This window comes from Eublepharis macularius, chromosome 10, assembly GCF_028583425.1.
Source record: "Eublepharis macularius isolate TG4126 chromosome 10, MPM_Emac_v1.0, whole genome shotgun sequence".
NCBI classification, from domain to species: Eukaryota; Metazoa; Chordata; class Lepidosauria; order Squamata; family Eublepharidae; genus Eublepharis; species Eublepharis macularius.
Window position 1 is genome coordinate 16,952,724 of NC_072799.1, and position 12,012 is coordinate 16,964,735.

Here is a 12,012-nt window from a genome sequence, read left to right on the forward strand (position 1 = left end):
ATCATTGTGCGGTCCCGAGTTCCATCACTGAGTTCCACCACCTCTTTTCCCAGAAAAAAAGCCATGCCCACAACAACAATCACCCTGTGAAGTGGGTGGGGCTGAGAGAGCTCCTAGAAGCTGTGACTGACCCAAGGTCACCCAGCTGTCTTCAAGCGGAGGAGAGCCTCGCCACTCTTAACCACTACCCTAAACCGGCTTTCACAAAGCTTTCACATTCCCCCTGCCTGGGGGAATGTTAGAACATATAAGGAGCTTCCGTGTCCCTCAAGTAAGGAGGCAGGAAAAATTTTATTTGGGTTGAAATTGAGAAACAGAAGGATAGGAAGAATAAGATTCTTTAAGATCCGGGCCGATTCCAGATGGCCCTCCCCATGCCGAAACGTCGCGTGTCGTCGCGAGGAAAACGTGAAATATCGCGTTTTCTTGCGCAAGTTTTGCACGACGTCGTGCAAAACTCGCGTGAGAAAACGTGGTATTTTGCGTTTTCCGCGCGACGACGCGCGACGTTTCGGCATGGGAAGGGCCGTCTGGAATCGGCCCCGATTTCTTCCTCATCACCACACATGTCCAAAGCCCCTCTTATAGGGTTGCCAACCTCTAGGTGGGGTCTGGAAATCTGGAATGACAATGCTGTCCAGACAACAGTACCCCTGGAGAAAATAGCTGCTTTGGAGGGTGGACTCTATGGCATTATGCCCCACTGAGGTCTCTCCCCTCCCCAAACCCCATCCTTTTTAGGTTCCATCCCCAAATCTCCAGGAATTTCCCAACCTGGAGTTTGCAACCCTACTCTCTTATCTGCATAATCATCTCATCTGCATAATTTCATCTGCCCTGTTTTGATCTAAACATCCTGATACTCACTGCGAGTTTTGTGTTGCTGTAGGGAGAACAGGGCCGATTCCAGACGGCCCTTCCCATGCCGAAACGTCGCGCGTCGTCGCGCGGAAAACGCGAAATATCGCGTTTTCTCACGCGAGTTTTGCACGACATCGTGCGACGTCGTGCAAAACTTGCGCAAGAAAACGCGATATTTCACGTTTTCCGCGCGACGACACGCGACGTTTCGGCATGGGGAGGGCCGTCTGGAATCGGCCCAGGAAGATTCACACATTATGGAGTGCACAGTTTATTTCTCTCTCCCTCTCCCTCTCCCTCTCTCTCTCTCTGTCTCTCTCTCTTTATCTCCCTCTGTTCTCCCTTTTGGGGACCAAAACAGCTTATGCCATTGCTCTCCCCTTCTCCACCTTACCCTTACAACAGCATCTCTGTGAGGTAGGTTAGACTGAGAGATTTTGACAGAATCAAGTTCATCCAGTGAGCTTCCATGGTGGAGCAAGGATTCGAACGCAGTTGTCCCAGGTCCTAGTCTGACACACTAACCACTGTGGGTGGCACATTAGTTCTCACGTGAATGAGTGTGTAACCACACGAAGGGAAACACAGCTGTGACCCTGCAGTGTTTGAACTGGAGAGAAAAAAACTGGTTGTTTTGAGCTTTTTGAATTCATGGGTATCTTTATATGGAGAAAAAGAAGTTTATTTCACATATTTGGAGACTAGAACAATATTTTACTATATGAAGGAAGATATTTTGAAATGTGTTTTGCTAGCAGCAGCAGCCTTTTGATATGTGATTATTTATCCCATGTAACTTCCCATATGCTTTGTAATGCAGTCAAGTTTCCCGCATTTGGGGAACTCGCAGGACTCAGTACACCCGGAGAGCAATGGATGAGCCTCACCCTGGGAAAACCACCTTCGTGATCATGGTGTCTCCCCTGTAGGGTTGCCAGGTCTCCCTACCCCCTAGGTGGGAGGTCCAGCACTTACCTTGCCTTCGGTGGTTGCACGCATACGAAGCGCATGTGTGCACTCCCGGGCTGCACGATGACATCACTTCCGGGAAGTGAATTCACCATGCAGCCCATGCACCACCTTGGAAGTGCTCCTGTGCTCTGCAGAGGCCAGACCCAGGCCGATCTGGGCACGATCCGGGCCAAATTGGGCCTGGCTTGGGCCGATTCAGCCCAGACCCAGCTGCTGCAGAGCATGGGAATGCTGCTGTGCTCTGCAACGGCTCGATCTGGGCTGATTTGGGCCCGATCCAGGCTGATTCAAGCCAGTTCAGCCTGGATTGGGCTGCTGCGGAGTGCGGGAGTGCTACTGCGCTCCACAGTGACCCGATCGAGGCCAATTCAGCCCCGATATAGGCCAATTCGGCCAGGACTGGGCAGCTGCTTTGGAGGGTGGACTCTGGCATTATACCCTGCTCTGGGCTGATTTGGCCCCAATTCAGCTAATTTGGGCCCAGGAGTGTATCCCAGGAGTCATGTTCCCCCTGCTGGCCAGGAAAGCCGAGGTGGAGGTGGAAGGTGGGAGCAGCGGACTGGCAACCCTACGGCCAATGATTGCTTATGAAGTCTGGTTCTGCTTTCAGCGGTAGAATCCATATTTCGTCTTAGTAAAGTACTGTGTTTAATCCTTGGCAACTCTAGATACAAAAGAATTTCAGATAGCAGCTACTTTTCAGGGTAGACCAGGGGTCCCCAATTTTGTTAAACTTGTGGGCACTTCCAGGATTTGGGAAACAGGTAGTGGGTGCCACAACAAAATGGCCGCTATGGGGAAGATGAGGCCAACCCCAAAATGGTCATGAGGACTGAATCCAATTATAAAATATTAGTAGGTTCCAAGTCAAACATCTCCTTAGGATAGAGGCAGCTGTTTTCAATGGGTGCTCCCTGCAGACTCAAAGATGATGCCTCATCGTGGGTATTTCCAAAGCATGTCCTATTCTAGTGAAGTGGAAGAAAACCAGGGTTGACACTATGCTTTGGAGAAGAAGCAAATGGATGTCCGGAAACACTTTGGCAGGTGCCAGGGAGAGGGAAGGCAGTGTTGTACAAATAAGGTACCTTGTATGTCCCTCTGGCCAATCTTGATAAGATACACAAACACTTGGAGTTCTGTAGAAGAAGCAATCTAAAATTGTTCATTAAACAATGGAGGAGCAATTACACAGGGAGTAGAAGGTCTCCTCGAGCTCCAAAGCTCATCAGAGCTACAATAGCAGTGCAAAGCAATTAATACCTTCTGGTTAATTATAATATTTGTTATCTTATTGGCTCAGAGAATACAGGGGCCCCCACTGGAATAAAAGGGTGACCACCTTTCATGATACAAATGTCTAGGGGTCTTCTGATTGGAAGAAGCAACTCAGGTCAGCAGCATAATTACAGAAGTTGCAAGACTGCAATGTCTTATCTGTCCTTGGTCTTATCTCTGGAAGGAACATCTTCCTTCCTTTCTCACACATCTCCTCTTATGGGCTTATTCCTGCCCACTCCTTTGGCCAATGTAACATTTAACAGCGGTGCCCTAGAGTCACTTCTTGCAATCTTGGGGGCTTTCAAGCGAGCTGGGTTCCATGAGTGGAAAGCTATTGGAATGCGCTTGTGGTCACAGGAAGTCCCTGGCCCCAGTTTTGCAGTTTCTCTCTCTCAGCCTTGAGAGAGATGTTTCTTGCTTTTATTGCAACATTTTGCATAGACAGTTCTACAAAGGGGATTTCTATAACAAATAAGGCACAGGTATCAGGAGTCAAACAGGCGCTCATTAAGCTTATTGAGCACAATCTGCTGCTAGCAAGCTTCACAGTGCTTTGATCTTACATTTCACAGTGATTTACATACATTCTGCTTTGGTCTTTTGTTTCAAGTTTCATTTTCTTGCAAGTTCTACTTTAGCTCCTAAGAGTAATAAAAGTGCATAATACTGAAAGGTAGAAAAGGTATATAAAATCTCTTTCATTAAATCCATTTCCCACAGCAGCTAAGCAGGTCAGGACTTGGAAGGGCAACCACTGAGGAAGACTCTGCAGAGGAAGGCAATGGCAAACCACCTCTGCTTCACACTTGCCTTGAAAGCCTCTTACTGGGGTTGCCATATGTTGGTTGCAACTTGGTATAGATGCATACATGGTTCCATGACCATCATGTTGGGGATCATCAGAGAAGACTGCCCTGGACTAGGTAGACTAGGTCTAAGACAGGCAGCTTCACATATAGAATTTCTTTAACATCTGAGGGAAAAGGGCAACATTGTGAGGAGCAATAGCAAGTAACCTCAAGGTGAAATGTAATAATAATAAATAATAACAACAACATTCGATTTATATACCGCCCTTCAGGACAACTTAACACCCACTCAGAGCAGTTTATAAAGTACGTTATTATTATCCCCACAACAACAAACACCCTGTGAGGTGGGTGGGGCTGAGAATGCTCCTAGAAGCTGTGACTGACCCAAGGCCACCCAGCTGGCTTCAAGTGGAAGAGTGGGGAATCAAACCCGATTCTCCAGATTAGAGTCTTGCTGCTCTTTAACCACTACACCCAACTGGCTCTGAGCGAGGTTTAGCTACTGTAACCAATGCTAAAGCACCAAAAATATATATATCTCCTTACAGAAAATAGCAGAGACGAAGCTAAATATAGACACAGGGTGGTAAAGGCCTCTTCATGCAGTCTGAATTTAACTGTAGGCCTCAAAGGAGCTCATGCCCACCCAATTAGAATGTTGCCAGTGGGGCTGGGAGATTTGCAGCCAATGTGATGGATCGCCACTCTGTTCGTGTGTGAGGTCATGTGATTGAAAGCCCTGAGTGTTAACACATGGTCCAGCTATCAAAGGGCTGTATATGAAACTCAGCTGTTGGCTTGACAGCAGATTTCGCGTTGTTAACACACACTTCATTAAAATACCAGCTAAAATCCAACTCTGAAATCCCACAGTTTGTGTTACTTGATAAAACTCAATTTGCCCCCAATTATTGTTAGCATGGGCTTAAAATAATATTTTGCTGTAATAAATGTTCCTCTATGACAAGTCGGCGCTGGCACAGCAAGTCTGGGGGAAAAAAGGAAGGGAGTATGTAGGGGAAGGTCTCCGAAGCAGAGGTTTTCTTTCTTTTCATATGTGTGCTTTCTTTTCTCTGCTGCGCTTTATGCATTCCCAATGGAAGAAGAAAGTTAAATTAAGGAAAGTCTAAGGGAAGACTTAACCATAAAGAAAAAAATCAGCGGCACTCAAATTAGTTTGGGGGAAAGCAATATAAAAGTAGGTAGGCCAACTAATAACTCTTGAGGCTAAGAACTAGATGTTTGGTCCCATGCCAGGTTTCTACCAAAGACCTAAACGGAGCAGGTAGATTTGAAGGAGAGATGCAGTGGGCAAGAAGGCACTTTACCGTTCCTCTGCTTTCTTTCTCTTCACCCTGGCCTCCTTCTCTCCACATCCACTAGGGTTGCCAGCCTCCTGGCAAGCCCTGGAGATCCCCTGGAATTACAACTGATTTCCAGACTACACAGATCAGTTCCCCTGCAGAAAATGGCTGCTTTGGGAGGTGGAGTCTATGGCATTATAGCCTGCTGTGGTCCCTCCTCTCCTCAAACTCTGCCCTCCCTAGTCTTCTCCACCCCCAAATCTCCAGGAATTTCCCCACTCAGAGATGGCAAGTCTAACACCCACCCTTCTACAGCTGGATTTCTCCAGGTGGGAAAAAGGCAGGAGAGGAGACAAGTTTCAAGAGAGCAGGTTTTGGATGAACATTAAGAGAATCTTCCTAATGTTAAGAGCAATTACTGGAGGTTTTCAAATGGAGGCCAGCCAGCCAGCCATCAATTACAGTGAAATCCTAAGCAGAGCTACTTCAGTCTAAAGTTGGCTGGCTGGCCTCCACTTGAAAACCTCCAGTAACGGCTCTTAACATTAGAAAGTTTCTCCAAATATTCATCCAAAATCTGCCCTCTGTCCATTGGTTTCAATAGGTCTAGACTGGAGTAACTCTGCTTAGGATTTCACTGTTAGCCATGTTCTAGCTTTGGATTTCCTGTGTTGCAGTGGGGTCTGGTTTTTCTTTTTACTATTTTACTGATTTAGTGTTTATTTGTTTTCTGAGGGCATCGGCATGACCCAAAGCTTTGCCCGGACGGTAGAAAAGTTCGTAGTCATAAGCAGACAGGAAAACCAACCAAGACAGCTTTCTTGGAGACATGACCTGCGGGGTCTGTTGGTCTGGGGCGAAAAGGCCTAGTAACAGCTTGTGATCTGTGGCGATCTCCAAAGTGCCACCCATAGACATAGTCATAGAACTATTTTACACCAGCAACTAGGGCTAGTGCCTCTTTGTTGATTTGGGCATAGTTCTGTTCCACCAAGGACAATGTCCTGGAAAAGTAAACGATAGGGGCCTCCCGCCCCTCAGGCATTTGATGACTCAGGACAGTGCCTACTCCATAAGGTGACACATCGCAGGCGAGCACGAGTGGCTTGCGCTCATTGTAATGGGTGAGCACGCTGTTTGATAAAGGAGTTCCTTGACTGCGGCGAATGCCTGGTTGTGCTTCCGACCCCAGACCCAGGGCGCTTTGTTCTCAAGTAGCCTATGCAATGGCTCGGCCAATGGTGCCTTGTGCAGCAGGAAAGAGTGGTAAAAGTTCAGGAGCCCAAGAAACGATTGGAGTTCTTTCTTGGAACAGGGTGTTGGTGCACTGCAGATACCTTGCACTTTACTGACTGTAGGGTGGATGCCATTGGCATCAGTCAGGAATCCCAGGAACTCAACTTGAGGCATGCAGAATTGGAACTTTCCCTTCTTTACCTTAAGTCCAGCATCCTGGAGGCAATGGAGTACCTCTCGGAGACGGCTGGCAAGTTCTGCAGAAGACCCTCCTGCAATCAGGACATCATCAAAATATGGAATGACACCAGGGGTGCCCTTCAACAGTCTCTCCATGAGTTCCTGAAAGATTCCGGGAGCCACACTAACCCCGAACTGGAGCTGCTTCACCTTGAATGCGCCTCAATGAGTGATGATGGTTTGTGCTCCTGCAGTGGTATCATCCACTGGAAGTTGTTGATATGCTTGTGCCAGGTCAATCTTTGCAAAGATCTTCCCCCCTGCAAGGGATGCCAGAAGGTGACTGACTACAGGCATCGGATACATGTGCTGCTGTAGTGCCTTATTTAAGGTGCACTTACAGTCTGCGCAGATGCATACCGGCCCATTGGCCTTGATGGATGTGACAATGGGAGTCTCCCAGCAGGCGTGCGATACCGGCTCAAGGACCCTTTGTGCCACCAGCCGCTCCAGTTCTGCCTCAATAAGTGGCTTAAGAGCAAAGGGAAGACATCGGGTTTTCAAACAAATCAGCAGCACTGTAGGGTCCAAGTTGAATGATACCGATGGTCCAGTGTACCGTCCCAAGGAGCCATCAAACACCAGTGGAAATTCAGAACAGACAGCCTCGATGTCCAATTGGCTGATTTATTGTACGCCAATGACATGGATTCCCAGTGTCCCAAACCAATCTAGTCCTAGCAAACTTGTGCTGTGCCCTTCAATGACAACCAGGCGGAGAGGGTCACGGAAATCCTTAAAGCTGACTTGGAACTTGCCGACACCTGCCACTGGAACCCAATGACCCTGGAAATCCGTCAAGTGTCTGTCGCATGGTTCGAGCCATCAATCTTTTCCTTCGACGGCATTCCTTCGATGTGCACCATTACCCTGATCTTCTCTCTGGTGGGCATTCTGGTGTTCAGAACTGTGGCATGGCCGGAACACTTGGTCACGGAGTAGCATTCTTTGGGTCGCAAAGAGCCCTTCCATTCCGGCCGCTGTCCACGCAACGTACACAGTGGGGAGCCTCTGCTCTTTGTTGCCCTGCATGCACGTGCAATGTGCCCCCTCTTTCAGCAAGCCTGCCATTCTGTGTTGTGGAATTTGAAAGACTTCCAGTCGTGGCTTCCTTCACAAGTGGCGCATGGCAACCCATTAGTGGGTTGTGGTTCGGTTCACTTGGGCTGTACTACTTGAGTCCGGTGAACCTCGTCATCGTCCCCCGAATCACTCTCAAAACTCTCATGGTGGACCTGTTCCACCTTTTTTGGTAATGTAGGACTCCGCAATTGGCGCACTTCTCTGGTCAATTGGTCAGCAAATTCCGCTGAGTGAGCCTTCTCAAGAGTCTCTTTGAAGGTGAGCTTCTTCTTGGTGAACAACCGATGTTGCAGCTTCTTATCCCACAGACCACAGACCAGCCGATCCCAGAGCACCATTTCAAGGTCTGTGAAGTTGCACTGACACGCCGCTTGTTGGAGAGCTGTGACAAAAACGGTCACTGATTCACACTGGGCTTGGTCCCACTTGTAAAAGGCATGGTGGGTGGCAATCTCCGATGGTTGTGGTGAGAAGTGGTCTTGGAGCCAATCCTTAATGACGTTGAATGCTGTTGCTTGAAGCTGTGCCAGTGGCACAAGAGCCCGGGCTATGTCAAAAGTGGTCCACCCACAAACGCTGAAAAAGGTTGCTCTCTGGAAGTCTGCATTGGTAACCTTGTTCGCTTCAAGGTAGAACTCGAACCTCACGATGTATGACTCCCAATCCTCGGAGGTTGAGTCAAACAGTTAAAAGGAGCCCTTGGTCATCATTATTCATGGTTGGTACATTGTGACAGTGGCTGTGTATTAGCTCAGGGTTAGCAGAGGCGACACCGCCTCTGCAATGGGGATGATTTAGTTCTTAGTGTTGCTGGGCTGCCTACCCGCATTCCATCCTCGTCGCCAGTATTATATAACTCTAACATACAGGCATCTTTATTGAAGACTAGAACAGCCTGAACTGCCCTGCTTGACCCAGCAGGACTCAATTAATACTCACAGAAACTGCACCCATCCTAAACAACAACCAATAAAAAGTAAGCAGCTAGAATCCTTCATTTGCATGAACAATTTACAAAGTAACTAGGAGGAGAGATAGAAATGAGAAATAAAGCGTTTGTTCCACCCTTCCTCCAAGGAGTTCCAAGGGACTCTCACAACAACCTGGTGAGGTAGGTTAGGTTGAGAGAGAGGGGCTGCCTTCAGCTCATCTACACCTCAGAGCTGCATGGCTGAGTGCAAATTTGAACCCAGGACTCAAGTCACTCTAACTAGGGTTGCCAGGCCCCTTACCTTCCCAATGGGAGGGGGGACTTGGCACTTACCTTCTCAGTCTTCTCACACAAAATGCACGTGCGCTCCGAGTCCCACTTCGCAGTGGGCCGATTTGGGCCCCAAATGGCTGATTCCTTAAGAATTGGTGCAATGTGAAGTGCAGGAGCCCTTCAGGGGCCTGTGCAATGACATCACTCTTGGGAGTGACATCGTTGGGCCGTGCCAGGAGAGACACCAGAAGGCCTGTTCCCCCACCTCCCCCACACACACTGGCCAAGTGAGTGGTGGCAGAGAGTGGAGGCTGGGAGTGGGGGATCCCCTGCCCACCCCCCCTGGGAGATTGGCAACTCTAACCTAGAAGGAGGCTCAAGAACAAAACCACAATGACTGTGATCTAGGCTAAGTGTTCCAACAGCAGGATGCATATCTCCAGCCTCCCCTCTCCCATTAATCTCCACAAAATCTGCTCCTGTGGGATGGGGGCCTGAGGAATGACATGGATGTGTGTGTGTGCAAGGGGAAGGAGAATTCAATGGAAATGGCTGGTTCAATCTGGATCCAACCCAATCTGGATCCAGGGTCTAGTTGTAAAGACGTTGGAGTGCTGGCAAACAAAATGAAGGGAACTGATGATGCCAGACATCCTGGGAGCAAACTGAACCCAGTGGCCCTGCCAACACTTTGGGGCTCAGCTTGAACCCAGCAGGTAGCTCTGTAAATCGGGTAGATGATGATGGTTGCAAGATATTGTCGAAGGCTTTCACGGCCGGGGAACGATGGTTGTTGTGGATTTTCCGGGCTGTATATCCGTGGTCTTGGCATTGTAGTTCCTGACATTTCGCCAGCAGCTGTGGCTGGCATCTTCAGAGGTGTAGCACCAAAAGACAGAGATCTCTCAGGGTCACAGTGTGGAAAAGATGTTGGCAGGTGATTTATATCTACTCAGGAGGGGTGGGGTTGAGCTGAGTCATCCTGTAAGAGTTTCCCAGGGTGTGGAATGCTAATGGAGGGGGGCTTCACTATATCCTGAGGAGGTTCTTTTGCATATGGATTGGTGCTTGATGTGCTAATCTTCTCTGCAGGGCTATTGTTGGGTATAGAGTGTTTTGTTAGCCTGGTGTTTTTCAGGACTGGAAACCATGCTCTATTCATTCTTAAAGTCTCTTCTTTCCTGTTGAAATTGTGCTTATGCTTGTGAATTTCACTGGCTTCCCTGTGCAGTCTTACAAAGTAGTTGGAAGTGTTGTCAAGTATTTTAGTGTCCTGGAATAGGATACTGTGTCCTGTTTGAGTTAGGCTATGTTCAGCCACTGCTGATTTTTCAGGACGGCCAAGTCTGCAGTGTCTTTCATGTTCTTTTATTCTTGTCTGGATGCTACGCTTTGTGGTCCCGATGTAAACTTGTCCACAGCTGCAGGGTATACGGTATACTCCTGCAGAGGTGAAGGGGTCTCTACTGTCTTTTGCTGAATTAGCATCTGTTGTATTTTTCTGGTGGGTCTGAATACCATTTGTAAGTTGTGCTTTTTCATAAGCTTTCCCATCTGATCAGTGCAAGACATGGTTGCAAGACATGCCTTCACCTTTTCCTACACAGTACCACAAGAGTTCACCTTAGCTGCCTGATCAGTGAACCGGTCTTGCACGTTGAGCAAAGTGGTCTGTCACCCTGGAGCATGTGTTCCGGGAGTGGCCTTCTCCTGCTCTAACCACTGTACAACACTGGTCTTACCAATGTGTGCAACAAGAGTGGCCTTCTCCTGCTCTACCCAGTAGACACCACTGGTCTTCCTCCTCCTCATAATTTGTGTGTTTGTGTGTGCGTCTGTGCATAAATGACATTTTGATACCCTTTAAATCATCCCTGAAATCCTTCCAGAATGTGAAAGTTATTCTGGCATATTGGTGAAGGTTAATTTAGGCGTTCTGGAAGGGTTTCAATAGTAATGAAAAAGGACAATAAAGTGAGTAAGGCTGTTTCGGAAGCGTTCCTGAAGGAGAAGGCTGGCGTGCTGCGCTGGAAAGCTTTGAGTTAGGCTAGAGGGCAGCAACATGATTCCTGAAATATCCCTGAAGGATAGCTTTTAATAATCTGGTAGTATTTAAAACAGTCCTGATGTGAGGGGGAGCCGAGATGGCGTGCATCTCTACCAAGTTAATTTCATTCTGCCAAATTACAAGGTAAGGCATCAAAAGGTCAGCGCTTTCTTCTAGAATAATAAACCGTAAAGAAAGCGAGCCGAGCACAGGCATCGATAGCATCGTGCTTGCATTAAAAAGCTTGGGAGCATGTCAGAGAGAGATCCTGGAAGCTGGATTTGATGCAGCCAAAGTCCAGCCGAAGGAGCTGGATTCTTTGTTGGGGGGCAGGTCACAGCATTCTTCCAAGGAAAAAAGTCAAGCATTGGGGGTGGGGAGTAGTTCGGGGGGGGGGGAAGGTGACTAAGGTGGGAGAATGTATAGTGAGAACTTCTCTTCCCAACAGACACACTCAATGAAGTTGATGGGCAGTAGGTGCAGGCAGAAAAAAGGAACTTCCCATGACACTAATTATTTTAACTGTGATTTGGGTCCAGGAGCAGCGTGAAGACCAAACAAGATTTCCAGGGTATACATTTTTGATATTTGATCGAGCAGCTTTGACTCTTGAAATCTTGTTGGTCTTTAAGGTCCCACTGGATGTCAGTCTTGTTCTTCTACTGCAGACCAACATGGCTACCCACCTAAAACAAATTCTCTTGCGTAGCTAACTGCCGCATGATGTAGTGCTGGCGGGTAGCTTTGATAGCATTCGAAGAAGATTCAGAAAGATGGGGAGGGGGAGATATTTTTGCCTTTGTACTCTGCTCATGGCCCTTCAAGAGCATCGGGTTGGCTACTATTTGATAACAATAACATTCAATTTCAATTTGAAATTATATGAAACAGGATGGGGGACAAGAGGGACTATTGGTCTGATCCAGCAGGGTACCCTCTTATGTTCTGGATTGCAGGTGCAAAGAGGGTTCC

At 48.0% G+C, this 12,012-nt stretch overlaps 1 pseudogene; it reads right to left on the bottom strand.

Moving 5' to 3' along the window:
• Positions 1-1,678: 1,678 nt before the first annotated feature.
• On the bottom strand, positions 1,679-1,787 carry LOC129337183 (U1 spliceosomal RNA; annotated as a pseudogene).
• Positions 1,788-12,012: the final 10,225 nt, after the last annotated feature.